This window comes from Stegostoma tigrinum, chromosome 39, assembly GCF_030684315.1.
Source record: "Stegostoma tigrinum isolate sSteTig4 chromosome 39, sSteTig4.hap1, whole genome shotgun sequence".
NCBI classification, from domain to species: Eukaryota; Metazoa; Chordata; class Chondrichthyes; order Orectolobiformes; family Stegostomatidae; genus Stegostoma; species Stegostoma tigrinum.
This window is the reverse complement of record NC_081392.1, coordinates 8781206-8808372: the sequence shown is the minus strand read 5'-3', so window position 1 is coordinate 8808372 and position 27167 is coordinate 8781206. Positions and strand designations below refer to the sequence as shown.

General features: G+C 42.6%; 1 protein-coding gene across 3 annotated transcripts in view; it reads left to right on the top strand.

The window, feature by feature from the left end:
* LOC125447659 (RAC-beta serine/threonine-protein kinase) overlaps nucleotides 1–27167 on the top strand; it is an 84532-nt gene that overhangs the window by 935 nt on the left and 56430 nt on the right. The window lies entirely within an intron of this gene.

Genomic DNA, 27167 nt, shown 5'->3' with positions numbered 1-27167 from the left:
TTTCCTTTTCAATGAGAGGATCTGCCTTTTTGCCACTACCCCCTCAATTCATTTTGGACATGAGAGATCCAAGACATCCTGCCCCTCCCTGATTAGGTAAAGTGCATGGTATCACCCCCCCCCCCCCCCCCCCCCCCCCGCCCCCCCCCCCCCCCCCCGCCCTGGATGAAAGTAGTTTATTGGCACATGCAACTTATAATGGTCACCTTTATTTTATAGTAAGATCCGTACCTTTGGTGTTTGATTTCCCACCCTGTCTGCATGAAGGCAGTCTATTACTACTAACTGGGCTTGATGGTGGTGGCATTGTAGCCTATTTCTGAATGGCTGTTGGCTACGTGTAGGTAGAGATGCTTGGGAAGGGGAGTCAACAACCTGTGGAGTCTTGGGTGAACCATAAACCTGATCATGCTGAAACACCATGTGTAGCCCCTGGCATCTTTGCAACCCGTTCACAGGCAGACTGGCTGGTTGACAGCAGAGGCTATGTAAATTCACGCCAACGAGCACTTTTCTCGGCACTGGTTCCAGTTCATTACAAACTGTATTCCAAAAGAAGGAAGTGGTGATAGATTTGATAGTGGTAACACTAAAGGAGATGACTATCGTACTGTAATATGCTGATGTTAGAGTTGAATCCAAGCATTGATCTTCAGATTAGATGTGAATTGGCTTCCAAGCATGCTCAGCCTCATGACTTTTAAACAGCGCGCATTGAGACTTGGATACTTAAGTTGTTGTTAGCTTTGTTTTACCGTGTAAACAAGACATCACACTGAATGACACTTGCTGCTCCTTACGAGTGAAACTGTTGGATTACTCCCAGCATTGTCATTCAGATGCAAGTGATGCACGTGGAATTAAATTGTCACTGTACTCCGGACTGACTGATGGAGAATGGCTCCTGTCCATACTAGAAGAGATTGCAAGTGATTGCTGTTTGCAAAGCTGCTGTCGGCTCTCATTTCGAGAGTTGGCTGCTCTGTGTTGCTTCATCGCGCAGCCTTCTCAGAGAGGAGTGAAATGAGCTGATATCCCAAATAATATGTGGAGCTGGATGAACATAGCAGGCCAAGCAGCATCTTTAGGAGCACAAAAGCTCACATTTCAGGCCTAGACCCTTCATCAGAAAAGGGGGATGGGGAGAGGAATCTGAAATAAATAGGGAGAGAGGGGGAGGCAGACTCAAGATGGATAGAGGAGAAGATAGGTGGAGAGGAGAGTATGGGTGGGGAGGTAGGGAGGGGATAGGTCAGTCTGAGGAGGATGGACAAGTCAAGGGGGCAGAATGAGGTTAGTAGGTAGGAAATGGAGATGTGGCTTGAAGTGGGAGGAGGGGATAGGTGAGAGGAGGAACAGGTTAGCGAGGCGGACAAGCTGTGCTGGTTTTGGGATGCAGTGGGGGAGGGGAGATTTTGAAGCTGGTGAAATCCACATTGATCCCATTGGGCTGCTGGGTTCCCAAACGGAATATGAGTTGCTGTTCCTGCAACCTTCGGGTGGCATCATTGTGGCATTGCAGGAGGCCCATGATGGACATGTCATCTAAGGAATGGGAGAGGGAGTTAAAATGATTTGCAACTGGGAGGTGCAGTTGTTTATTGTGAACCGAGCGTAGGTGTTCTGCAGAGTGGTCCCCAAGCCTCCGCTTGGTTTCCCCAAAAGGACATAGATGAGTAAGAATATTGAGAATTGTGGTGAGTGTTTGGAATTCTCTATCCTGCATGTTCAAGACAATAGACTTCTAGATATTAAAGATATTGAGGGATATGCGAATATTTCAGGAAAATGGTTTTGAAGTAGAAGATCAGCCACAATCTCATTGAATGGTAAATGGTCTGGAAGAACCAAATGGCTTTCTCCTGTTCCTATTTTTTTATGTGATGCTGAGAAAGTGAGTGAGTTTCTCAGGTTGAGAAATGCAATTGGGCAGAGAGTTTTGTTCTCAGTAAATCAATTCTGAGGCTAATGCCTGGTCTGGGACAAGAGCAGCAAATGTTCTGATCCAACTGTCTGATGCACTGAGCCCTGTGTGAGGACTGTGTCAATTGTCCACTCTGGTGATGAGGCAGATTCATAAATGCAATATAACCTCTGAAGGATTTTGAAAGGTGGACGATTTAAGTGTGGAAGGACATGTTTCCAGAAAGAACTGTACACACTGTGAAATGATCTTTTTGTAAACCTGCATCAAGTTCTAACCTTTCTTTCTCTACATTCTTTGCTCATCTAAGGTGACTGCTAGTGGTGGGGTTTGGACTGCTTTCCATTTTGGATTTCCCATTGCTGATGTAGTTTGGAGATAGATGTGGAGGAAGGCCTCCCTGGCTTGGTTTGATCTCTTGAGCATTGCTGCTTCCATCTGCACTCGCCTCAGAGGCCTGTTTGAGGTTCTGTTGGTCAGCCGGGATGCTTAGCCTTAAACTGAAGCCTGGGGCTAGCGATGATTCTTTGGAGGCTCTCTAACATTTTGCTTATTGGGCACCATGGATAGAAACTGCTTTGCATTTTTTGATATTGTCAGGTATGACGTTGCCAAACAGCACATTGCTTTGCATTTTCGCAGGTTTGTTTTGTGCACCTGGGATTCCAAATTTGATGCATTGGGCCCCTTCTGAATAGGAGACTTTTAGACATACATGAAAAAATTAAAGTTAAAATTAACTCATTGAGCTAATCAAAATCAAGTATAGATTTTTAGATGGGGAGGAGTCAAAGTCAGGGGAATAAAAAGACCAAAGCTGTCCCATTGGTTTGAGCCCAAATGTTGCCTTTATATATTTTTACATATATAGTTATAATGCTAACTGTCCATGTAAATATGTCACTTTGTAAATGCATGCTCTTACCAGTGATGGCAGTGCAGTGCATTCTTTTAGGAGGAAGGGTGTAATGGTAGTTTATGTACCCACTTATCATTATACTTGTGGATGTTGTAATTTTATAATGGAGAAAGCTAGGAAATACGTGCAGTTGTAAATCCTTTGTACGTCAACAATCTAGGAAAAGTTAGTGCAGAAAGTGTAGGCCATCAAGATACGCAGAATCACTCAGGAGAAAGTGATAGCCAAGTTCTGTACCTATGAAGATGGTCACATCTGTGATCTTGGGTTCATGTTGTGCTCCATGTGGTCCCCCCATACTGTTCCGTATCTGTAACATCTTCCTTACTGTCCTGTTTTGACTCCATTACCTAGGCAAATTGTTATGATCCCTCTACCTTAATTAGTTTGTACAGTTTTGAATTACTAATTACTTTGGTTAGACCTTTGGTGTACGACTTTTATGCTTGTTATTTTATTCCAGTCATTTGGTTTGACTCCAGCACTATCTTATTTTTAATCTTTTGTAATTATCTCTCTGTGTTGTTTAATTGGATAATAGGTCATCCATTTGCTTGTTATTCAGCTCTTGCCACTTTTACTCACACCATCTGACACTTTTGATCACCTGCCAAGACTTATTTAACACTCCACTCACACCATTTGTATGATGTTTTGGCTTCTCTGCCTTGACCTATCTGCCTATACGTTCTCTCATGTGGAGGTGCTGGTGTTAAACTGGGGTGGACAAGGTCATAAATCAGACAACACCAGGTTATGGCCCAACAGGTTGATTTGAAATCACAAGTTTTCGGAGCATAGCTCCTTCATCAGATAATGTTCTGTGTCTGTGTACTTCTCTCTCACTTCAGCTGATGAAGAGGCAATGCTCCGAAAGTTTGTGATTTCAATTAAACCTATTGGACTATAATCTGGTTTTGTGTGACTTCTGACTTTGTCCACCTCAGTCCATCACTGGCACATCCACATCAGAAAGCAGTAATGAGTTACACTCGTTAGCTATGGAGCAGTAAACCGGACTGAAGCAGTACTTCCAGTTTAACTTTATCCTGCCAATAGCGGGTTTAATGAGTTTTATCTTGTGTCCCCTGCTAAATACACCATTTTCTAGCTACTGATTCCATCTGGCACTTCTGATGTTGAATAATTGACAACAGTATCCTAAATAACCCCAAGATAAGCTTCCAACTACATAGCTGCACCACTATGTCTTCTGTTCTGTCTTTTATGTGTTATCTAAATCTGCTGCCTGTGCCATACATTCTGTTAAGTCATCACCCTCCTGGTTCTGGTTAGGCAGGGAAATCAGGGTTATGGAAGGTAGATGGAACTTAAAACATGACCAGATCAGAACTTGATCCTACTAAATGGTAAGCTATGCTCGAGTGGCCAAATGAATGAATTCTGCTCCTGTTTTGTGTGATCTTTAGTAAGCGATGCCATGACTTTATATTTCCTGTCCTTGTTTACAAATCCCTCCATGGCCTCATTCCTCCTTGTAATTTCCTCCAGCACCCATCTTTCCAAGATACCGTGAATCTTTGATTTTGGCCTTTTGGATGACCATTTTAAAAAAAATTAATTGTTCGTCAGTTGGTGGCTGTGGCTTTGGATCATAAGGCCCTAAATTCTGAAATTCTTCCTTTTCCCTAAATTTCCCATCCTCTGTACCTCTCTGAATTCCTCAAAGACATGTCAATTAAACCTACCCCTTTGAGCAGATTTTGGGTCATTGGTGATAACGTCTTGTATGGTTTGATGTCAAATTGTGTGAAATGCATTGAAACACATTTAAGAACGGGAGTCGAAGGAGGCCATTCAGCCAATTCTGTCATTGTGGAAATGTGGCTGATCTTATCTTTCAGCACCATTTCCCTCCACCCTTCCTGTGTCTCTTTGTTTTAATATCTAGAAATGCAGCTATCTCTGTTGTGACCATATTCAGTGATTGACACTCCACAGCTATCTGAGATAGAGAATTCCAAAGATTTGCTACACTGTGAGTGATAAAAATTCCTTCTCATTGCAGTCCTAAATTATCTACCCTTTATTCTGAGACTAGGTTAGAGCATCCTAGCCAGGGGGACCGGGGAAAAAAATATCCTTCCTGCTTCAAAAGGTTGATGCTGTGTCAGTGCAGGCCCGTCTTTCCCAAGATTGATTTAGTCAACTATGTTTTTATCTTCTGAGTGTGGAGACTGAAGTTTCAAGTGTTACCACTGGACTTGAGTGAGTAATTGAGGCTTATTTGCAGTCTTGGAGGAATGGTACAATTACTAAGAGGCACGCACTTTGGAAGCAATGCAAATCCTTTGGCCTGGTTTTGCAGATCGGATGGATGTTGACATTGATCAATGAGCTCTTCTGGTCTTTGGCCAACAATATTAGGAGCTTGGTAATCACTCATCCCATTGCTGTTTGTGGAATCCTGCTGAGCACTCAATGACTGCTTCTGAAATCTGCACAACCAGAAATGGGCTTCATCACCTCAATACTATTTGGGATCTTTCCCAGAGACAGTGAGTTGGACAAAGGTGGCTTTAGGCTCTTCCTGCCACTTCGAGACATTCCCAGCAGTGATCCCAGGTCCACAAACCAGTTAATTGCTTTGTTTTTCATAAGGATTTCGTCAAAGGTGATCACCGTAAGTGATGGGTGGGATAGGTGTGAAATTTTTTGTACACACACTTGAACTGTGAAAATAAAAATGCCCCCGCAGTGTGATTATACTTTGGGTTCCTGTAATACATCATTGGAGTGAGAGAAAGAGCATCTGGAGTTCTGTAAGGCGAGGAATGTTGTTAGTTACAGGCTATTGCTGATGGGACTGACTCGAGAGATCGTAGGATTAACAGAAAAGGAGTATGTCACTCAATGTTGAAGACAGGTATGATTTTCCTTGTCGATACAAATGCATTGTACGTACAGTGACAACAACAAATTGTATTTACGTAGCTCCTTTATCAGAATGAATGTGGTTCGTAGGAGTGTTGTAAAGCAACATATGGGACTGAGACACTCAAATGTCTCGTTAAAAGCAGGTACCCAAAACAATAGCTTCAGTCTTCCTGATATTTAATTGGAGGAAATTCATGTGCCTCGGATCACGTAAGCAGCCTGACAATTTAGCACCGGCAGCGGAATTGAGCAAGGTGGTGATGGGGCAAAGCTGGCTACCGTTAATGTGAAAACTAACAGTGGGTAAAACGCTTAATGTTTTGGGCCCCTGGACAGATTGGTAACAACTACTTTATCAAATGGTAAACTTTTCATTATATAGTTCAGCTATCCACTTGATGGCCTCCTGAGATGCTGGGTGGAAAGGTGAAATTTCTCTCACTATAGGTCTTACCCAAAACACTAGTGAACCTAGAGGACCAAAGTTCATGTGAGCAGCAGGATATGAACACTACAGCGATATGAACCTCTGGTTAGATCATGCTTGGAGTCACCTGTGAGCAATTTTGGATCTCACACCTGGGAGGGGTATATTGGCCTTGGTGGCAGCATAGTGTAGGTTTACAAACATAAATCTATCAAGCCAGAGTTGTATTCCCTGAGATTTAGAATGCTAAGGGCAGATTTGATTGAAGTTTCAAGGAGGTCACTGGGTAATTGGGAGGGTAAATGGGATGCTGGCCTTTATTTTACAGGCAATGGAGTGGAAAAGTAAGGACGTTTTACTAAAACTGAACAAGGCGCTTCTCTTTAGCCCATCTGACCTCTCCAGTTTGTAGATCTATCTTCAGTTTTTTATGCCATTTCTGGTCTGTGAATATGCCAGTTTGCAGGTTTCTTGTTGAAATATAGTTTTTGAATCTATTCAGTCTAGCTCTCTGTTCATTGCTCAGCATTGACACTACCAAAGCTAAGATCCTAACGTCCTGTGATTGTTGACAGTGGAATATTTTATCCCTTCCTGTACCGAACCTCTCTGGTCTGAGATGTTGTCCTCTAACACCTCTTGTCCTTACCAGTAGATTTGCTCTTGGTGATTCTGTTACTACTAACTAAGTATGCCAATGCAGGCATCCCCAGCAATTTCTTCTCTTCCCTTTGGTGAGTCAGCTTTGGGATCCTCCAAGATTGACCCACAGCCTACTCCTTATTCATACGTGCAACACCCTCAGCAAACATGCTCGAGCTATGTTTCACTGTCCGTGTAGGAGGAATGGATAGCTCTGTCTCACCTCCAAGGCTGATTGGTGCAGTTTTCAATCACATTCAGGTATGCTTGACATTTGCAAATCCATTGTAGTACCTTGGGTTTTACTATTCATTTAGAGGAGTGATCTCTCGGGTGAGAGATTGATTCAACACCCTGTCCGCCCCTCCTCAGCTAGGTGGGAAGATCCAGTGATAACGTTTGAAGAAGAACTCAAGTTCTTACCTCCATTTGTCATTGGATTGACATCACTTACCCAGATTAGTTGTTGCTCATGGGAACGTGCTGTGTGCAAATTGGCTGCTGTGGCACCTTCATGACCAGTAGTGATGACACTTTGAAAGTATGTTGTTAGTCATAGTAAGTCCTTCAGGATATCAAGAGGCAATGAGTCGTGTTCAACAAGTGGATAATTTATGTAGTTTACTTGCCCTTCCAAATCTCTTATAATCAAGCTGCTCATCTGTCATCAAGTTTTTGATGTCCAACTTCCTCTGACTCAGCCTCTGGTGCAAGTGGGGGGCCTAAGATTTGTTTGATCTTAGAGCACATTAAGGGATGGTTTGGAAACTTGGGTATTTAAATAGGTATTGCGGGAGGTGAGGCCGTTGTGCTAACAGCTTTGGGCTAGTAACCTAGATACTGATCTAGGAATATAGGTTCAAATTCCATCATGGTAGCTGTGGGAATTTAAGGTGAAATAACAAATGTGGAATTGAAAGCTAATCTTATATGGTCGCCATCACTATTATTGATTATCATAATGATCTATCTGATTCACTGATGCCCTTTAGGGAAGGGCATCTGCAGTGCTTACCTGCTCTGGCTGACATGTGACCCCAGACTCTCAGCAATGGGTTGGCACATAACTGCCTTCTGAAAAGGCTGTAGTGAGGCACTTTGCTCAAACTCAGTTAGGGAGGAGCAGCACTGGTAGCCTTTCATCGACATCCACATCCCATGGGGGAGAAAAAAGAAAAAAAATATTGGGGCTAATTTTTGATCTAATCCATTTTGTAAATCTCCTCTGCACCTCAAAAGACCTTGAGTGTGGTGGCCAGAACAAGATGCAGTCCTCCAGTTGGGCCCCTAGTTTGACCTTTAAACCATAACGTCCTTGCTTCCCAACTGGAAGGATGCTTCTAGTGCTTGATCTCTCCATTTATGAAGCCCAAGACCTGATATGTTTTGCTAACCACTCCCTCAGTGTGTGCTGCTGCCTTCAATGATAGATGCACATGCATCCCTAGCTTCCTCTATTCCTAGATGAAGGCTTCATGACCACTACTTGTGGAACTGATGCTGCCTTTGCATGATCTCTGTGTCGTAGTCACAGCTCTGTTCATGAAAGCTATAGCCTGGGTTTTTTGGATGGTGTAAATGGATATAGGAAGCACAACAGCTAATGTATGCAAAGTGAGTGATTTTTGTTGAAGGGTAGGTATTAACACAGACCCAGTGGTGAAATTCCCCTGCTCTTCTCTGGGCTCTTTAATGACTACCAGTGTGGCAAATGGCCTAATGTCCCTTTTGAAAGGGAGCAGCAACACTACAGCTGTCCCTCGGTATTAAACAGAAGTGGCAGCTGAAAGCTGTGTGCTTGAGTAACTGGACTGGGACTTGTACATGAGTTTTGACCTCACAGACGTGTGGTGTGGGCACACTACTGGGTGAACTTAGACGTGTGGCTGCCTTTCGTGTCTCTTTTCCCATTTTTTTTGCAACTAGGATTTGTTCCCAGGACATTACTCAGCTTCGCAACCATAGCGACAGCTGTTTGCATATGCCGACTGTATCTTTGTGGGATGAGCAATTTTGATTTGATCTTGTGTAATCACCAGTAACCCTCTGCAAACAAGCTGCAGCAAAGAAGCTGCTTTGAACCAAATGAAACTTTGCTGTTGCATTTCAGTATTTTCAGTCTTGTACATATTAAAAGTTAAGTATTAGTTCAGTACTGGTTTAAAGGATGCTGTTTAATCACTCTGTATGTGTCAGATGGGAAGGGGATGAGGGTGAGGTAAGGTTTGAGAGCTGGGGGCTATTACCCTAGGACATGCGGAGCAGTTCAGTCGCTATTTTACAGCATTGCATCTTGTCACTTTTGTGACGGCAAATGTCTGTGTAAGCTTCTCACATCATTTAATACATCCAATCACCAAGCAGTGAAGCTGCAGTGCACTTGAGCTCTCCTGTGCTAATTTCTGGGTCTGTGACTTACCTTTTCTGCAAAGGTCCCCATCCAGGTTACACACAGATTGATCCTTTAGATAATGGATGTGTATGAGAAAGCTGAAAGGAGGTGGGCACTTCACTCACTGAGATATTGAGAAATATACACTGATATACGACAGGAAACACTGAGGAGGGAACCTATGCCCTGTGCTAGTACTGATGTCAGTGGTTCAGCATTGATCTGGGTTTGATTCCTACCCAGCCAGAATCTCCCTCTCTGATTCTGTAAATGTCTGCCTTCATTGTGTTAGAGTATAGAACCCTTTCTAGTTTCAGCTTCTGGTGTCTTTGTAAGAACCGCAGGGTACATGTTGCATACCTTACTTCATCAGAACACCCTCTGACCATAACTGCACTGAGATGATGAACATAGGGAGGATCAAATCAGATCTCAATAACGTAGAGCAGCCTGCAACTTGGCGCTCAACTAGTGAGCGTGCTGAGAGAGAGGTCAGGGTGTGAGAAATGTAGGTCTTGGAGTTGGACAGTGTAGAGGAGTCTTTAGTCAGTATTTAATCCCTCATTATACCTGTCCAGGGAAAGTTTAATGGGGACAGTGTAGTTGAAACTAACTTGTGCTGTCCCTGTTCTAGGAATGCTTGAAGTAGACAATGTAGAGAGAGCTTTTCTTTCAGTTTAAGAGTGTAGAGAAAGCTTTACCGTGTATCTAATCCCATGCAGTACCTGTCCTGGGAGTGTTTAGTGGGGACAGCGTCAAGGGAGCTTTTATCTGTATCTAACCTCATGCTGTACCTGTCATGAAAGTAGCTGAAGGTGACCGTCATCAGGGAGCTTTACAGTTATTTAAAAGAGTAGAGAATGCCTTATTCTGCATGCCTTCCTGGGAGTGTTTGAAAATGCATTTATTTTCATTTTAAGAGTGGAGAGAGCATTACTCTATCTCTGACCCTCTAGCTGGTGTGTGGCACCAGTTCTACAAATGTTTGATGCAAACAGTGCTGGACCTGTCCTGGGAATGTTGATGGGGAGGGTGTAGAGAGTGCATTGCCTTCAGTTTAAAAGAGTAGAGAGCTTTACTTTCATTTTAAGAGTAAAGGGGGCAATACCATGTGCTGTGCCTGTTTTTGGAATATTTGATGAGGATAGTGAAGGGGGAGTTTTACTTTGTACCTGATCCCAAGCAGTACCTGTCCTGGAAGTGTTTGATGGGGACAGTGTAGTAGAAGCTTTACTTTCAATTTAAAAGTGAAGAAGGAGCTTTATTCTGTATGTTATTTAACCTGCATTCTACCTGAGCCAGGGACACTTTGGCCAGAATTGAAATTTGTTTGTTTTTTGCAAAACTGTTTCCTATTGAGATCATAAAAAATAACTAGTCTGATAAAAAGAGAAGTGGAATAAGACTGTGTGCATTCAGAGCTGTGACAGATGCTGTTTTTATGCAGAAGTGCATGGAGCAAGTATGAGCATTGAAGGGAAGTATACCCTTAATAGTAAAGTTCTTCTGAATGGTAGAACAGAGAGATCCGGGATTGACTGTGAGCTTTGTGAGTGCTCATAAAACATGCTGTTGGACTATACTCCTCGTGGCATGAAGAATAAAACCACGGAAATGATACTGAATTAGTGCAAGACATTTGGTTAGACCACAGTTGAAGTATCGCATGCAGGTCTAGGCATCTCAGTATGGGGAGGATTAGGGCGAAGAAAAGAGACCGGTAACAGGTGATTACAAAGGAGAACTCTGAGGAATTGGCGATTTCCTCAATAGAGTAAAATCAGTGAAGAAGTGGACCTAAGGATCTAAGATGCAGCAGTGGTGGACATGTAAGGTCATAAAAGGATATCTTAGATGTCTGAACCAGCTTCCTTGACTGTAATAATTTTGTAGTAGTCTAATCACAGGAACTAGAGGCCATTCATCCTCTTGGCTGTCTTCTGCAATTTGATTAAGTTCCATATTGTTTATAACCTTGTGTCTCAATCTCAATTAAACTGATTCATCAAGACTTTGGGAAGGAGACATGGTAGTTGTTGAAAAATTGTTTCTCCTAGTAATTCGAAAGCGATGAAATGGACAATTGGAAATGGAATCCTTGTTTAGAATATTGGTTGTTTTGACATAGTTTGTATTGGAGAACGGAGTCTGTTAACTTTAAATAAGTATCATTTAAGGCAGTGCGTGAAAGGATGTAGGAGATCAATTTGAAGCAAACAGCCCCAGCATGATGGGCAGTTACCAGCACAGTCATAAAAGGCGGAATGGCCTCCTGGGCTAATATTCCATTAGGTCTCAGTCATATTCGGAATTGGGGCCATTTCTTAATTTATACAGGTACAATTTCTAATGGTATGCATGAGTTGGACTGAGGGGTCTGTTCCCGTGCTTTATGACTTTCTTAGTTTGAGTTTCTACAATAATCAGTAGTAATTCCATAGTTTCCAGTAGCTTACTTTTTAATTCCAGATCTTAAAAGAATTCAAATTTCACCATCTGCCATGGAGGGATAAATCCATTTTCTTAAATTATTAGCCTGGGAGTTCTGGATTACTACTCCAGGAATGTTACCACTGTGCCTCAGCTTTCCCTTGTAACGGTGCCTCTGTAAATGCATGTTGCACTTGAAATACGCATGTATCAAAGAAGATGTCTGACTCAGATTAGTCAGAGTGGAGGACTGTAATGTTCTCCTGCATGTCCAAGTTACTCCAAACTGTGTGGAATGCCAACAGGTGTACCAACTATTTACTTAGCTGGCAGTAATCATATCATTTGGTGCTGTCAAGTGGTTCCCCAGAGTTGCAAGTCGGGTGCATATGTCTTGGTGTGGTGGGGTATGTGTGTGTAGCAGGAGGATGTGTGCTTATGTATATGTAGACATTACATCAGATTTTGGCAGGTTGAAACTAGCCTCAGCATTGCCATGTCCATGTGCGTGTTGTAAAATGTAGATGGTATCTGCTGTTTGTACAGTGTTTCCTCTGCACTCTATTATTGGAAAGCAAAAGCACTGAATGCTGTTTGTCAGACTACTAGTCGGAGAAGTAGACAAGAGTCCGAAAACCTGTTCTGCATTCTGACCCTATAGGGAATCTCTGTTAGTTTTAAATCCCAAGGGCTACAGAAGCAGGAATGTGCACCATTTTTTGTTCTACTAGACTGGTGGAAGATAGCAGGTGAATTTTAAGTGAGAATTTAAGGACTTGCTTTTCTTTTGAATTTTTCACATTCTCAGGATTATTCGGAGGACCCATTGAAGCATTCTCGGGGATAGCAGTGAATTGGTGCACAGCAGCTGTAACTTACATTCATATAGCACCTTTAATGCAGTCAACTGTAAACTGGCTCTTTATAGTCGCATTAAAAACAAACTCTAACACAGAGCCAGATCGGATGACTGAAAACTTTAATGAACTGGGTTTTAAGGATCATCATAAAGAAGACAAGTGGGGCAAAGATGTACAGAAAGGGAATAGTTATGACCATAGCATTGGAGAAGAAGGTGCAGCCATCATTGATGGTACAATTAAAGTGTGGGTGGACAAGGCAGAGGGATATTTATGGTTAAGGGATAATAGGTGGTCAAGATAGCAGGACAGCCTCTCATCTTGGAGTTGCTCTGTGAAGCCTTTTCTGCTCACCAAAGATGCAGCTGAGGCCTTTGTTCAACATCTCATCCACAGGAACCCGCCTCTTAGAGTTCAGCACTCCCTTGGTGGTGTCAAGTCAGCTTAATTAATGTGCTTATAGACTGCCGTGGGACTTGAACCGACAGCTGCCTGTCTTAGAAGGCCTGTCTTAGATGATCCTTAAACTGCCGAGATCTGGCCACAAATCTGTGTGTTTTGTTTGCCGTTGCTGCTCTGTTTAAGTTTTAAGTTTAAGTGGAATTCGGTCAGCTGTCCAATGCTGACATTGGTTTGTGACAAGCTGAGGGGCAACGGATGTATCACATGATGAGCCAACTTGTTGCCATGTGAAACCCACGTGAGGGGACCGAGAAGAGATTTCTCTGGACCACTTCTATGAGTATGCATATCATTTTATGCCAAGACTAACTATTTGCCCTTCTTCATTACACACTTATTCCTGAGTTCTGTTTAGGGGGAGATGTGGCTCAGTGAAATTATTGGTAGATTATTAATTTACAGACCAAGAAAAGTTCTGGGGACTCAAATTCTGTCATGGCAGATAGTGGGATTTGGATTCAACAAAAAATCTAGACTCAGGCATCTAATGATGAGCATGAAACTGTTATCGATTATCGGAAAAACCCATCTAATGTCCTTTAGGGAAGGGAACTACTCTCTTTATCTGCTCTGGCCTACAATTGACCTCAGACCCACAATAATGTGGATTATTCTTACCTTCCCTCTGGGCAATTAGGGAGCAGTGTCTACATCCTGTGACTCCAATAAAAGGTAAAACACCTCCAGCAGGATGGGAGTTATGGTAATACTCTCAGAAAAGTGCCTTTTTTTACAGCCAACTAAGTTTGTTTCAACAGCAAAAAGTGTGCATAGTCTTGCAAACGAAACATACAAATGAGCTGTAGCAACATCTCCTGATAAGAGCAGGGTTAGTTTCTCCTGCAAAATGAAGAGCATTAGATAATGCAAATGATGTGCAAAATCAATCCCAGTCATTAATTGTAGTGTTCAGACATTATCAATCAGGCTTCTCCAAGTTGTGTAGGAATAGTCATGTTATTTCATGCAGGTTCTCAGTTGCTTGCAAAATTAATAGGAAAGTCTGAATAATAGTAACAATTCTATTGAAAAGTGGAGAGAAAGAAGGAGAGTCCTATAGTACAGATGTGGCCATGTCACCCACTGTATCTTCACTATCTGTGAAACAGCTACTCAGTTCTCAAGTCCTGTAATTTTTTCTAGTTGACTTTGAACTGAGTAGCTTGCTAGGTCATTTCAGCGGACAGCTGAGAATCAACTACATTGCTGTGGTCTGGAGTCACATTTAGGCCAGACCAAGTAAGGATGGCAGATTTCCTTAATTTGTTTTCTTTTTCCAGGGGCGGCACGGTGGCTCAGTGGTTAACACTGCAGCCTCACAACTCTAGGGACCCGGGTTCGATTCCTGCCTTGGGCGACTGTCTGTGTGGAGTTTGCACATTCTCCCCGTGTCTGCGTGGGTTTCCTCGGGGTGCTCCGCTTTCCTCCCACTGTCCAAAGATGTGCAGGTTAGGTGGATAGGCCATGCTAAATTGCCCGTAGTGTTCAGGGGTGTGTGGGTTATAGGGAGATGGGTCTGGATGGGATGATTCATGGTGGACTTGTTGGGCCGAAGGGCCCTTTTCCACACTGTAGGGAATCTAATCAATTCTTTTCAATTCCCTTTTGAAGTCACCATTGAATCCGCTTTATCCATGCTTTCACGCAGTATATCCCAATTTGTAAATAATTGTTTATGTTTTTAAAACAAAAAGTATGCTGGCTTTTTTGCTGATTATTAGTCTGTTTTTCAGTTACTGATCTAACGAATCTGTTCTCCGATTATAGATCTTCCAACAAGTGGGAACAGTTTTCCCTACCCAGTCTATCACATCCTTTCAAGATTTTAATCTTCAGGGTTTGTTACAATCTCCTTTGCCTGAAATATCTTACTCCCTTGTCAGACATTGAACTGCATAGTGCAACGCAATAAATGATAGATAGAGTCCTGTATTCTTGCTGATTGACATAAGGTATTTGATTGGACTAGAAATTGGATTCGAGTCACTGATAACTAGTGATCTGTTTGACTGGGGTTGCAGCTCAACAGCCCTGTCTTAGTATGCCATTTTGTGTTGATGTGCAAAGACATACAGTTTGCTCCTAGTTCCACATCGAGGAGCAACTCTTACCTGCTGGTTTGTTGCCTCATAGTTTACACAGATCATAACAAACGTGTAGGATTTCCAGCTGTTGATCCCAGAAGCTTATCTGGCTGCTAAGTTAGTGCAGCAGTGTATTTGCTAACTGTAACACTCCCATACCAGTTAATGATGTGCAAGTACACATCTTCTTGGGATGCACCAAAGAGCTTTCCAGCCATTTATATACTTCTGAGGTACAGCCACTGTTGTGGGAAATGTGACAATCAGTTTGCATGGAGCAATATAACCAGGACCTGGCGATCTGTTTCAGTGCCGTAGATTGAAGGAAAATACTGGTAGCTAAACTTCCCACAGCCCGCACCTTGAGATGAGAGATGGAACTGAGCACAGAAGAATCTTAAATTGTGTTGTAGTGTTAGCATGGGAATCGTGCACATAGTTGCACCAACTGAATGAGTTTATTCAGGGTGCTGACGCCAACTGCTTACTAGGTGAGAAATCTTTATTCAGTCCATCTTCTAGTGTTGGTCTTTATCGTCCACGCTTGTAGCCTCTGTGTGAATTCTGTCTACTTGCATTGTCCCCACATATGGAGGTAGGTAGATTTCTGTTATGCCAGAGAATCAAAGGTGTTGATGGGGATGTGGAATTCCACACATAAGCAGCTCAGCCATCACCTTATTGAATGAGGCCTGAGGGACTGGATGATCTAATTCTCCCAATTCATATGGTCGTATCTTTAGGTCCTGCTTTCACCCAGCTTTGTAAAACATTCTTAAATTCTCATATCATCTCAGCTTCAGTTGATAACTCTGTGGGTTCTCATGTCTGAGCTCTCTGTACGTACAAAAAGTTTCTCCTGTTCTCTGTCCTAAACTGTCTTTGACTTGTATCTTCAGTCTTTTGTTCAGTGCCCCTCACTGGAAATAGTCTGTTTCAATCTAGTGATGACATTTTAATTTTAATCGTGTCCATAAAATGAACTCCTACTTTACTGTTTGAAATAAATCAGCTTTGATTTTGCTAGTCTTTTCCAATAGTTATGTTGCCTAATGAGGCAGCAGCCTTTTCAATAGATGGCACTCTCTGTATGGCTTCACCATTCTTATGACATAGTGCCCAAAACTTGCAGATGATACTTAAGCTTTTATATTCAGTATCTGGTATCCATGTATCTTGTTTGCTTTTTAATGGACCTACCTATGTAATAGGCTGTGTTTACTGTCTTTGTGTCCAAATTCCCAATTCCTCATATTACCTATTTATCTCTTCCACATTTCCCTTCTCCATTCTAAGTGAAAGAATGGCTTGAATTTGTATACCTCAGAGTACTTCAGAGGTCTAAGCACTACTGCCATGTGGGAAATGTATCAGCAAATAAATGAACAGCAAGCTTCCCCAAATGACAAGAGAATTGACCAGACCAATTGTTGCATTTTTTTTGCACAAAATGTGACATTTAATGATCCAAATATTTGAGTTCCAACTGCATTGTTTGGCCATTTGTTTAACAGGTTCGTTTGTCCTTGAAACTATTTAATGCTCCTCCTGTTTCTAGGATCATTTTTGTTCTAGACCCAAATCATTAGTGTTCACAATGAACATAAGTGACTTTGGTTTAGGACTCTATGTGGCTCTAGGTCATGTGTCCCAACAATTGAGAATACTCTGCCAATCAGTCTCGATCAAAACCCCAAAAAATGTCTACTTTTAGATATGATTCTGTCATTATAGAGTCATTGGGTCATACAGCACAGAAACAGGCGCTATGGCCCACCATGTCATGGCTGCCCAAGAAACAACAAACTAGACTGATCCCTTAAAGTACAATGCCCTGGCATTTCAAGCATTCATCCAGATGCTGCTTCAAATGTGGTCAGATTACCTGTCTCCTGCACCCTGTTAAGCAGCAGCTTCCATATATCTGCTACCCTCTTGATGAATTCTTTTTTTCTCAGGTCTCCTCTAAACCTATTATTCCTCACCTTAAATTTATGCTGTCTGATCTTGGACGTGTCTGCCATGGGAAGGAGATTCTCATGATCTACTGTCTATGCCTCTCATAATTTTGTACACTTCGATCAGATTCCTCTTCAGCCTTCTTTGCTTCAAGGAAAACAAATCCAGCCCATTCAGTCTCTCCTCATAATGGATTTTTCATCTCAAATAACATCCTGGGAAATCTCCTCTGCGCATTTTCCAGTGCTATCACGCCCTCCTAATAGTGTGGTGACTAGGGCTGTAAATGGCATTCCATCCAATGTTGGATAAAGTTGTAAAAATACCTCTGTGCTCCTATATTCTAGTTGACACTTGTTGAGCAATCCCAAATGCATTAACAACCAAATTAAGGAATTAAGTCAGGCATTTAACAAGGCCCAAAACTAGAAATTGCTGTAAAAGCTCAGCAGGTCTGGCAAACTGCGGAGAGAAATCAGAGTTAACATTTCACATGGGGTACCCTTCCTCTGATGAACCCAGTTCCTCAGTTTTGAGGAAGGGTCACCCGACCCAAAACATTATCTCCGATTTCTCTTCACAGATGATGCTGGACCTGCTGAACTTTTCTATCAATTTCTGTTTTTGTCTCTGATTTACAGCGTCTGCAGTTCCTTTGGTTTTTAAATAACATGGCCCATTTATGCTAGCTAGAAACAGTATACTTTCTGAACTTTTCTCTCTAAACCAAGGAAATAAGTTTAAGACTTGCACTTTTCTTTTATAAATTACCTAAGAGCTTTTGGAATCAGTACCTCCTTGTTACTTTCTCCATTTGTAATGCCTCAACCAATCAATATCAACTTGCCAACCAGTCAGCTCCTTTACCTCTTGTGGTATAAAATCTTGCTATTGTTTTAAATTTTGTGTTTTTGCATTTATCCTGATGGAGCCAGGCTATTTGTCTCTCTTTCCAGCAACATTCAAGTTCTGTTCTACTTTGAAACTGCCTTCACCATCTACCCTGGCATTCTCCCTCCTGTACGGCTTTAATCCAATTTGCTATCTCTCCTAACACAGTGCTCCTTAATCGCCAAGGGTTTCCTGTGTGCAGACTTTATTAATAGCCTTCCTGAAAAACCTATGCACACTGCATTCACTTCGTTTTCCCCAGCCACCATGCTCCATCATGTTCTCAAAAGAATTCCATAGCTAAGATTTGACAAACACCATCTTCCTCCCCAAAATCAGGTTTAACTGCTTCAAATCATTTTGCTGTCATCTAAATTTTTGTCAATTTCATTTTTAATTAAAGATTGCAAAATGTTTCCGACCACAGATGTTGAGGAGAAAAATGCTGGTCTGTAATTACCTGAGTTAGTACTGTCTGCATCTGAAATTATTTTGCTACATGGGGAGTCTAGAATTAGAGGGAAAAAAAATTAGAGCCAGACCTTCTGAGAGAAAATTTTTACAAGCAAAATCATGTCCCCTCTGTTTTGGGTGTATGGGTCTCCTAGGTCCACACATGCTATTAACCTTTGAACTGTGCTGACCAGTGTTGCAGAAGCACTGAATTGCTGCGCAGAATTGATGCTGGGTCTATTGTTAATTTTAGTTCGGAGACTGATATTCTGTTGTTACCCAAAGGTATTAATGTATATGGCGTAAAAGTGGACACATGGGTTAATGATTGACCTTTCTGGCCTGCGCTCTCTATTGCAGAATAGGATGGAGGGTCAATATTTTATTCACCAGTCCCTATAGATGCCACATTTACAACTTTGCAGTTCTCTGGCTTGCTTCCATCTACACTAACATCCTGGGAGATCATTTCTAGAACTTCTCTTACTTTATAGTCTCGTAGCAAAGCTACATAAGGAGACCATTCAATCTGTTATGATTATGCTGGCTCTCTGCAAGAGCACTTCCGTTAGTTCCAATCTCCCAACTTTTCCCTTGTAGCAGAGCAGTTGTTTTTCTCTTCTGGATAAATGTCTAATTCTCTTTTGAAACCCTGATAGATCCTGCCTCCACTGCACTCTCAGGCAGTGCATTCCAGATCCTAACCACTTGCACATGATGTTATCCTTATGTTGTCTTTGTTTCTTTTACCGATCACCTTGAATTGGTTTCTTCTGGTTCTTTCCTCTTCTACATATTTAAGCAGTCTCTCCTATCTACTCTCTCCAGACCCATCTATCAAAGCTCTCAGCCATTCTCCAATCTGTTCACATAGGGGTCCCTCATCCTTGGTAACACTCGTGTAAGCCTTCTTTGTATGTTCTGTGACTTCACATCCTCCCTAAAGTACAACGCCCTGAACTAGTCACTATATTCACTCAACGCCAAACGTGTGCTTTGTCACAATTCACCATGATAACTTTCTTGCTTCTCTGCTCATACCACTATTTATAAAGACCCGGTTCCCATATGCCTTGTTTTGTCAACCCGCCCAGCTACACTTCAGTAATTTGTGCACATACACCCCAAATCCCTCTGTCACTCCATGCGCTTTGGAGTCCTAGCTGTTATTTTTACACTGCCTTTCCTTGTTTTATGACTGCTTCCTTGTTTTATCATTGGTACTTTGTCATCAATTAGCTTCTGAGGTTGGCCTTCTGTATGAGTTAATTCTTGACAGAGTTCCGTGCCAGATTTTTTTTCTTTAATTTGTTGATCCACCTGAGGACCTTCCATTGATTAATTCATTTGATGAATATGGGCTTTCTGCCAATAACAAAGATAGAAAGAACTGGGTGGGGCTGAGCACTTTCCCTGAAGGCACCATATGTAAGTGTTGCAGTGTGATGGAAGCATCTACTTATTATGAACCAATGTCTTTTGTTGTTAGGGAAGTACAGAGATGCCACGACAAGCTGGCTTCACCCAAAATCAAGAGAAACTATTTAGAGCAGACGAAGCCCCATTGCTTTTGAAGATTCCCCTCGTGATTCCCTGGAGCGCAATGACGGTGATGAAATGTCACTGACGTAATGGTTTTTGAACTTGAGTGAGTTCTACTTTTAGAGTAATTTTTAGTGATTTCCATTACATCAGATAACTTCGAATGTGTAGAAACTGGCCATCCTGACCAGCGACACTTACCTCTCGCCTAATTTCATCAAACCTTAACCAGTATAGTTTTGATTTTGAAAGAACTGCGGATGTCGTAAATCTGAAAAGAAAACTGAGGTTGCTGGAGAAGTTCAGCAGATCTGGCAGCATCTGTGAAGAGAAATCAGAGTTAACTCTGGTTTCTCTTCACAAATGCTGCCAAACCTGCTGAGCTTTTCCAGCAACTTCTGTTTTTGTTCATAATATTCGATTCCTTCCTCGACTGTGAGTCTGTTCAGCTTCCCATGAAGTGCATCTCTGCTGCTCACACCAACAAGTCCCTTGGTCGCTAGTCTAACCAGTCTGTGGATACAGAAGATTCTCCTGTATTCTCTCTTGCATTTGCTAATGACAGTTCCAGATGATATAGGCTGTTCTCTCATTTAGAGTTTTACCTGAGGGTCGTCACGTTTCAGGTGAGGAGCGAGGTTGAGCAGGTGGAGCCTTCTTGGTGATGTCAGCTGGCAAGTGGATTGAAGCCACATCACTCTGCAATGCACACCAGCCATGCAGCCAATTGACCTAACTGCCCCCCTCATTATGTTTCTTCGCTGCAGTCTCTGCCACATGGAAACCTGCTCCAAGGATAATGTCCTCTACAAGCTGTGCAGCCACGTAGTAATCTGGAAGGGCCCATGCAGTCTGAGCATGTGTATGCAAAAAGAAAGAGAAAATGCCCATGCATGTCAAGGAAGGAAAATGAGAAGGAATATTGGTGGTGATGTCTCTCTGTGTAAAATAGGGAGAAGCACAACTCAGTGTGGGGGTTGGGGGGATGGTTTGAGTATGTCAGGAAACCCTTTAGGACCCTCAAGTCAAATGCGCTGTCTGACACAGTTCCCTTTGGTCAAACATTAGATTTTTGAGTGGTTTTCTCAATAGGGCAGGACTGGCCCCAATCAGCCTAATGTTAGTTGCAGCTTATTGCTCATCCCTAATTTCCCGGTTAGCAGTCACATTGGACTAATGCCTAACTAGGTAAAGACAGCAGATTCAAAAATAGAAATTGCTGGCATAGTTCTGCAGGTCTGGCAGCATCTGTGGAGAGAAGTCAGAGTTAATATTTCGGCTCGAGTGACCCTTCCTTAGAATTGGGCAGCAGATTTCCTTCCCTAAAGGGCAACAGTGAATCAGATGGGTTTTGTTTACATTAATCAACAGTGGTTACATAATTGCTTTTTTTTTGTTAATTGGCCTGCTATTACACACCTCTGGAGCAGGTAGGACTTGAACCTGGGCCTCCTGCTTCCGAGGTAGAATCACTACCACCACACCACTTGGGTCCCTAGGCTAGCTTTTTTATTCTCCCCAGTTTTCTGTTGAATTCACATTTTACCATCTGCCATGGTAGGATTTGAACTTTTGCCCCAGGAATACTAAACTGGGTTATGAGTTTATTGAAATTATCAGTACTGTCTCCCCCAGTAGCACTGTTGCCTCTGGTGTCACGTGGTCATGGAGTTGCAGCTCCACTCTGTGCAGAAAAATCCGTGCTGCCACCTTGTAAGATACAGAGGGAGTTCATAGCTGTCATTTTTCTGATGAGGTATTATACTCAGGCCAGTTTCTACCCCCTCCATTGGATGTAAAAGATCCCTTGGTGCACTTTCTCCCCTCTGTCCTGGGCAATGTTTATTCCTCAAACCAACCTTCTTGAAAGAGATTTCCCATTGTCAATTGGCTTGTTGTGAGACCTTGCTATGAATGGTAGTTGATTTGATTTCTTCCTCAGGGAATTCAGAGGGGATAATGAGACATTTCAGCAACTTCTTGGTTTTGATGCTGAAAACCCTTCCTTGTTTGGAATCCACTTTTTTGAAAGAAAAACCTAATTGGTGCATTTTGCCTCAAAATTCATCAGTGTATTTTCTTATATTTTTCTTTGAACTCTCAATACTTCAGAATGTCTTCATGGAGCTAGCAGACGGCTGGTAGACTGAGCGACCTCTCCACAACAATTCTAAATCTCAGCACAACTGCAATCTAAATCTCAGTTTCACCAGACTTGTTCCCAGGATGGCAGGACCCTCCTACGAGGAGAGAACTGGTAAACTGGGACTGTTCTAGAATATTGAAGGATAACAGGTGACCTCATTCAAATTTACAAAATACTTAAAGGGATAGACAGGTTAGATGCTGACAAGATTTTCCCCCCTGGTTGGGGAATTAGAAGCAGAGGCAAGATGTAAAAATTAGAGTAATGCTTGGGGATTAGTGGCCTACTGGTGGTATTGCTAGACTATTAATCCAATGTTTATAGCCCATCCTATCAGCCACTTTCTGCACCGTTTTAACTGGACCCAGTTGCTAACAACAGGTTTAACTTTGGGACTCTTCCCTCTGTGAGAAACACAGGTGAAAGGCCGAAGGATCAGTGAGTTTGGGGGGTGTGTGACAGAAGAGGATTCAGTTGGGTTTTATAAATTAATAGCTACTGGCTGACAATCTGGAGTTTCCAAATTAGTGACTAGATGAGAGGAACTGTAACTTTATAAATTATAATACACAGTGCATCAAGGCTTGATATCATTATAACTTCTCTACTTTTCAATTTGATTCTTCTAAAAGTACACCCTAGTTTTGGTTTGCTATTTTATGACCAGACTGATTTGTGTGATAAGTTCATGTAATTTCATGTATTTTTATTGCCCTTGCTCCTCAACATATTTTGGTTCTTATCTTCCAAGTAACATGCTCCCTTATTTTGCTAAACAAAATGCAATACTTCACACTTTTATTTGCCAATTAAGTGCCCATTCTGCAATGTTTATCCCAGATCTAGAAACATTTGTTTGTGGTGCTCCTGCATGATGTTGACCATATCTACTAAATGTGAGTGATCTTTAGGGGACTTAAATATGTGAAGGTAGGTACCTTCTGATCTAACAAGCCTTGTAGAGTAAACAGGATGTGTTTATTGCATCTCTGCAACTAGTTCCAGGTTACAAGATCAAGGTCTACACAACTACAAAGACTTGCTTAGGATCTTGTGGGAGACAGTGACTTTATTCCCATGCCCCACCAAGTCCTCATCACATTGGATGGCGCTTATTCATTTTTGAACAAATATTAACTTTTTTGCATCCTTCCAGCTGATAGACAACACCCCTTGGTGTTGCGCAAGCCCATTTCCCAAGTTTGGTGTGACCTTTATGTTTAGAAATAGGTTTTGATTGTTCATAAAGTTGTGAACGACAGCGGCCTGGCACTGATTCTTATGAGACCCCACTTCACAGCTTTTCTGTCACTCTGAATCGCTGTTCTATTTTACACACCACAGATTCTTGCAATTCTCGGGTGTTTTGGCAGTTCAGATTCAAAGAATGCTTCTAAAAAGGGGGAAGAGTAAAATTCAGGCCTGTCAATTTAAGATAGTCACTAAGAAATCAAGTAAGCAGTTCCGAATATACACTGCAGGGCTTGATCACAAAAGTAGGGCTGGCGCTCCAGTGTAGCATTGAGGGAGTGCAGCATTGGTGGAGCTGCCATTTTTGAATAAGATGTTAAATCCTGCATGTATTGTTCTAAATGATTGCATGGCATTAGTCATAGAGATGTACAGCACAGAAACAGCTCCTCCAACTCGTCATGTAGACCAGATAACCTGAATCAATCAAGTCCCTTCTGCCAGCATTTGGCCCATATTCCTCTAAACCCTTCCTGTTCATGTACCCATCCAAATTCCTTTTAAATGTTATCATTGTACCAGCCTTCACCACTTCCTCTGGCAGTTCATTCCATGCAAACACCACCCTCTACATGAAAAAGTTGTCCATTAGATCCCTTTTAAATCTTACCCCTCTCACCTTAAAATTATGCTGTCTAGTTTTGGACTCCCCTACCTGGAGGAAAAGACCTTGACTATTCACCCAATCCATTCCCCTCATGGTTTTATAAAATCTACAAGGTCACCCTTCAGCCTCTGATGCTCCAGAGAAAATCGGCCCAGCCTATTCAGCCTCCTTATGGCTCAAACCCTCCAACCCTGGCCATATCCTTGTAAGTCTTTTCTGAACCCATTGAAGTTTCACAATGTCTTCCTTAAAGCATGGAGACCAGAATTGAGTGCTGTATTTCAAATTACGTCAAAGAAAAGTAGTTCTCCCTAGTGTACTGGTCAATATTTACCCTCTGATCAATATCTCAAAAATCAGACTGTCTAATCGTAATCACATTGTTCTAGGTGCCTACTCTGCACTAATTAGTTGCTATGCTTTCTACGTTGCATCCACTTCAAAGGTGAACACTTCATTGGCTATCAAATGTTTCGATATGTGAAGAGCAGAATATTGTTTCTTTTCATTCTGAGTCAGTGATTTGTAAAATATCAGCTTAATATCCTGGCTTGTGTACTTCCTGCCCCTGTTTGTACAGTCCAAGCATCCCATCGATTTTGTCTTAAAAACCAGATTCTCAATGTGTGCAGCCGCCTCCCTTCAGTCGTTTTGAAAATTGCACCTTTTGTGTTACTGTCCTCTGCTGAATGTGACTGTGCTGTGTGCTAGGTCACGAAGGCAGATCCTGTGTCCCTGGCAGCTGAGTCCCTCTTCCAGGTTGCTGCTTCAGAATCTGCTCATGTTTATCCTGGAGGTGCCAAGAGATTCTAGGTGTGGCTTTGTTACCTGTTGCCTCTTTGGTACGTATCTCCAAGAGAAGGAGAAAAAAAAAATCAAACACACTTCTGTTTGGAGACAAATCCTATCTTTTCTCTCACTGTTTATCTATAAATATTGTCAGGAGAACCTTTGTAGGGGTGCTGGCTAGGGAGGGCCCATGCAACCTGACATTGCAGTAAATAAGACTAAATTTAATGTGCATATATTTTAAAAAAAAGTAGTTTGACAGCTTCCTCTTCCAGATGATTCCTTTTCCTGTAGCGCGCTCTATTCACCACAACACTGTGGACGTCTCAAAACTGTTAGTGCGTCCACTGTGGAAGTGGCATTTGCGAGTAGAGGTTTTCAGGCACAACAAAAAAATTTTGTGCAAGCCGGCATCTGTGTAAGAAGGGCATAACCTGACTGTCAACCTGGAAGAGCCAAACTCTCACAATGACCTCCAGACCATTGGCTGTTGGTTTTGGTGTCGTTTCTGCTCAGCCTGTTGTCCTGTTTGAAGCTGAACTCTCCTAACTGGTGCCACTTGAGTTAACCAGAGTGTCAGGGTCATCACATTACTCCTTCAGGTACTGTGAACCATGAGTTCTTAAAAATGATTTTTCTTTTAACTCCTCCTGTTTACTATAGCCAAAATGTAATTTGTTTAAAATCATGGAATACTTACAGTGCAGAAACAGGCCATTCAGCCCATTGAGTCTATATGGAGTCTCCAAAGAGCATCCCACCCAGACCCATTCCCCTACCCTATCCCCATAAGTCCTGCTATTCCCACAGCTAACCCACCTAGCCTGTATGACCCTGGGCACTCTGGCAATTGAGCATGGCCAGTATACCTAACCTGCACATCTTTGGGCCGTGGGAGAAAACTGGAGCACCCAGAGGAAACCCACACATACACGGGGAGAACATGCAAACCTCCACATGGCTTGGTGGCTCAATGGTTAGCAGCCTCACAACCTGGGGCACCCCGGTTTGACTCTGGCCTTAGATGACTGTCTGTATGGAGTTTGCCCACAATCCCCATGTCTGCGTGGATTTCCTCCGACAGTCCAAAACTTAGTTGGATTGGCCATGCTAAATTGACCACAGTGTCCGGGAATGTGCAGGCTAGATGGATTAGCCATGGGAAATGCAGGGTTTCAGGGATAGGGTGGTGGGTCTGGGTAGCATGCTGCTCAAAGGGCTGGTGTAGACTCAATGGCCTACTTCCATGCTGTAGGAATTCAGCAATTCTATGATCCACACAGACAGTTGCTCGAGGCTGGAATCGAACCCTGGTGCTGTGAGGCAGCAGTGCTAACCAGTGAGCCACTGTGTTGCTCTTTCATTTGTCAGTTTGGGATTTAGACAGTACATCTGGGAGATGGTAAAAGGAAAAAAATTAAAAATGCACTTATAAAGCAACTTCCATGTTCTCATGCAGCCCAGAGCTGTTAGACAGTGAAGTGCAGCCTTTCCTGTCGTGATGTAATTACTGCTGACATTGTGCGTTCGGTAAGCTGCTAAGAAGAGGGGCCAAATACTGTGTTTTTATTGGCGGTGTTTGAGGTATAGATTTTAGATGTGGCATTAGGAGGAGCTCCCCAGCTGCCCTATGAGTAGTGTCATGGTATCCTTACTGGCTGAGATGGTTAGATGGGCCTGGATTTAATGTCCCCCCCAAAAGAGATGTGACTGACAGTGCTGATCTTACTGAGCAAGATCTTTGTATTCAAGTCTCTGCAGTGGATTGGAACCTGCCACACTACTGTTGGATCAGCTGTCCATACCTGTTGTGTGTACTGTGACAAAAGCCCCCACGTTTTGCGCCTTTCTCATGCTCTGCGCCAGGCATGAAATTTGACAAGATGTCAGCCAGGTTGTGCGTGGACTAATGATCAGCCATTATTCCAGATGCACGCCTGAAAATTTGAACTTGGCTGCCGGAGCATCATCTAGTTTGCCTCCTGAAGCAACAAGTGGTTGGGGTCTGTCATGCATTGCCTGGAAGCGTGGTTGAGGCATTCAGTAATAATCATGTAATGTGCAAGGGTTACAGTGAAATGGCAGGAGGTTAGAGCTAAGTCAGCACGCTCATTTGGAGAGCTGGTGCAGACAAGATGGGCCGAGTGGTCACATTGTGTACTGTAACACTTGTGTGATTCTGTGCTTAATGAGACTTTGATTTAAAGAGTTGTGATTTTGGAAGCAAAGAAAGGAGGGTTGTTTAGGATAGAAGCTATTCTTCTGTGTCCAAGCAGCGGAATTGGGAGGTGTGAAACCGAGGAAGAGACCAGACCATTGCTGCCTCCGCACTTTGTGACATGCTGTGTCTTTGTCAGACCTTCTATAGATACAAAGCTGGTCCTCATGAGTGCTGACACTCTCCACTTCTTGACCATCTGCCTTCCTCCTATCCACGGCCTTGTCTGACATTGAATCGTAGGGGAGCTGCAGCTTCTTCTGTGTAAGCACT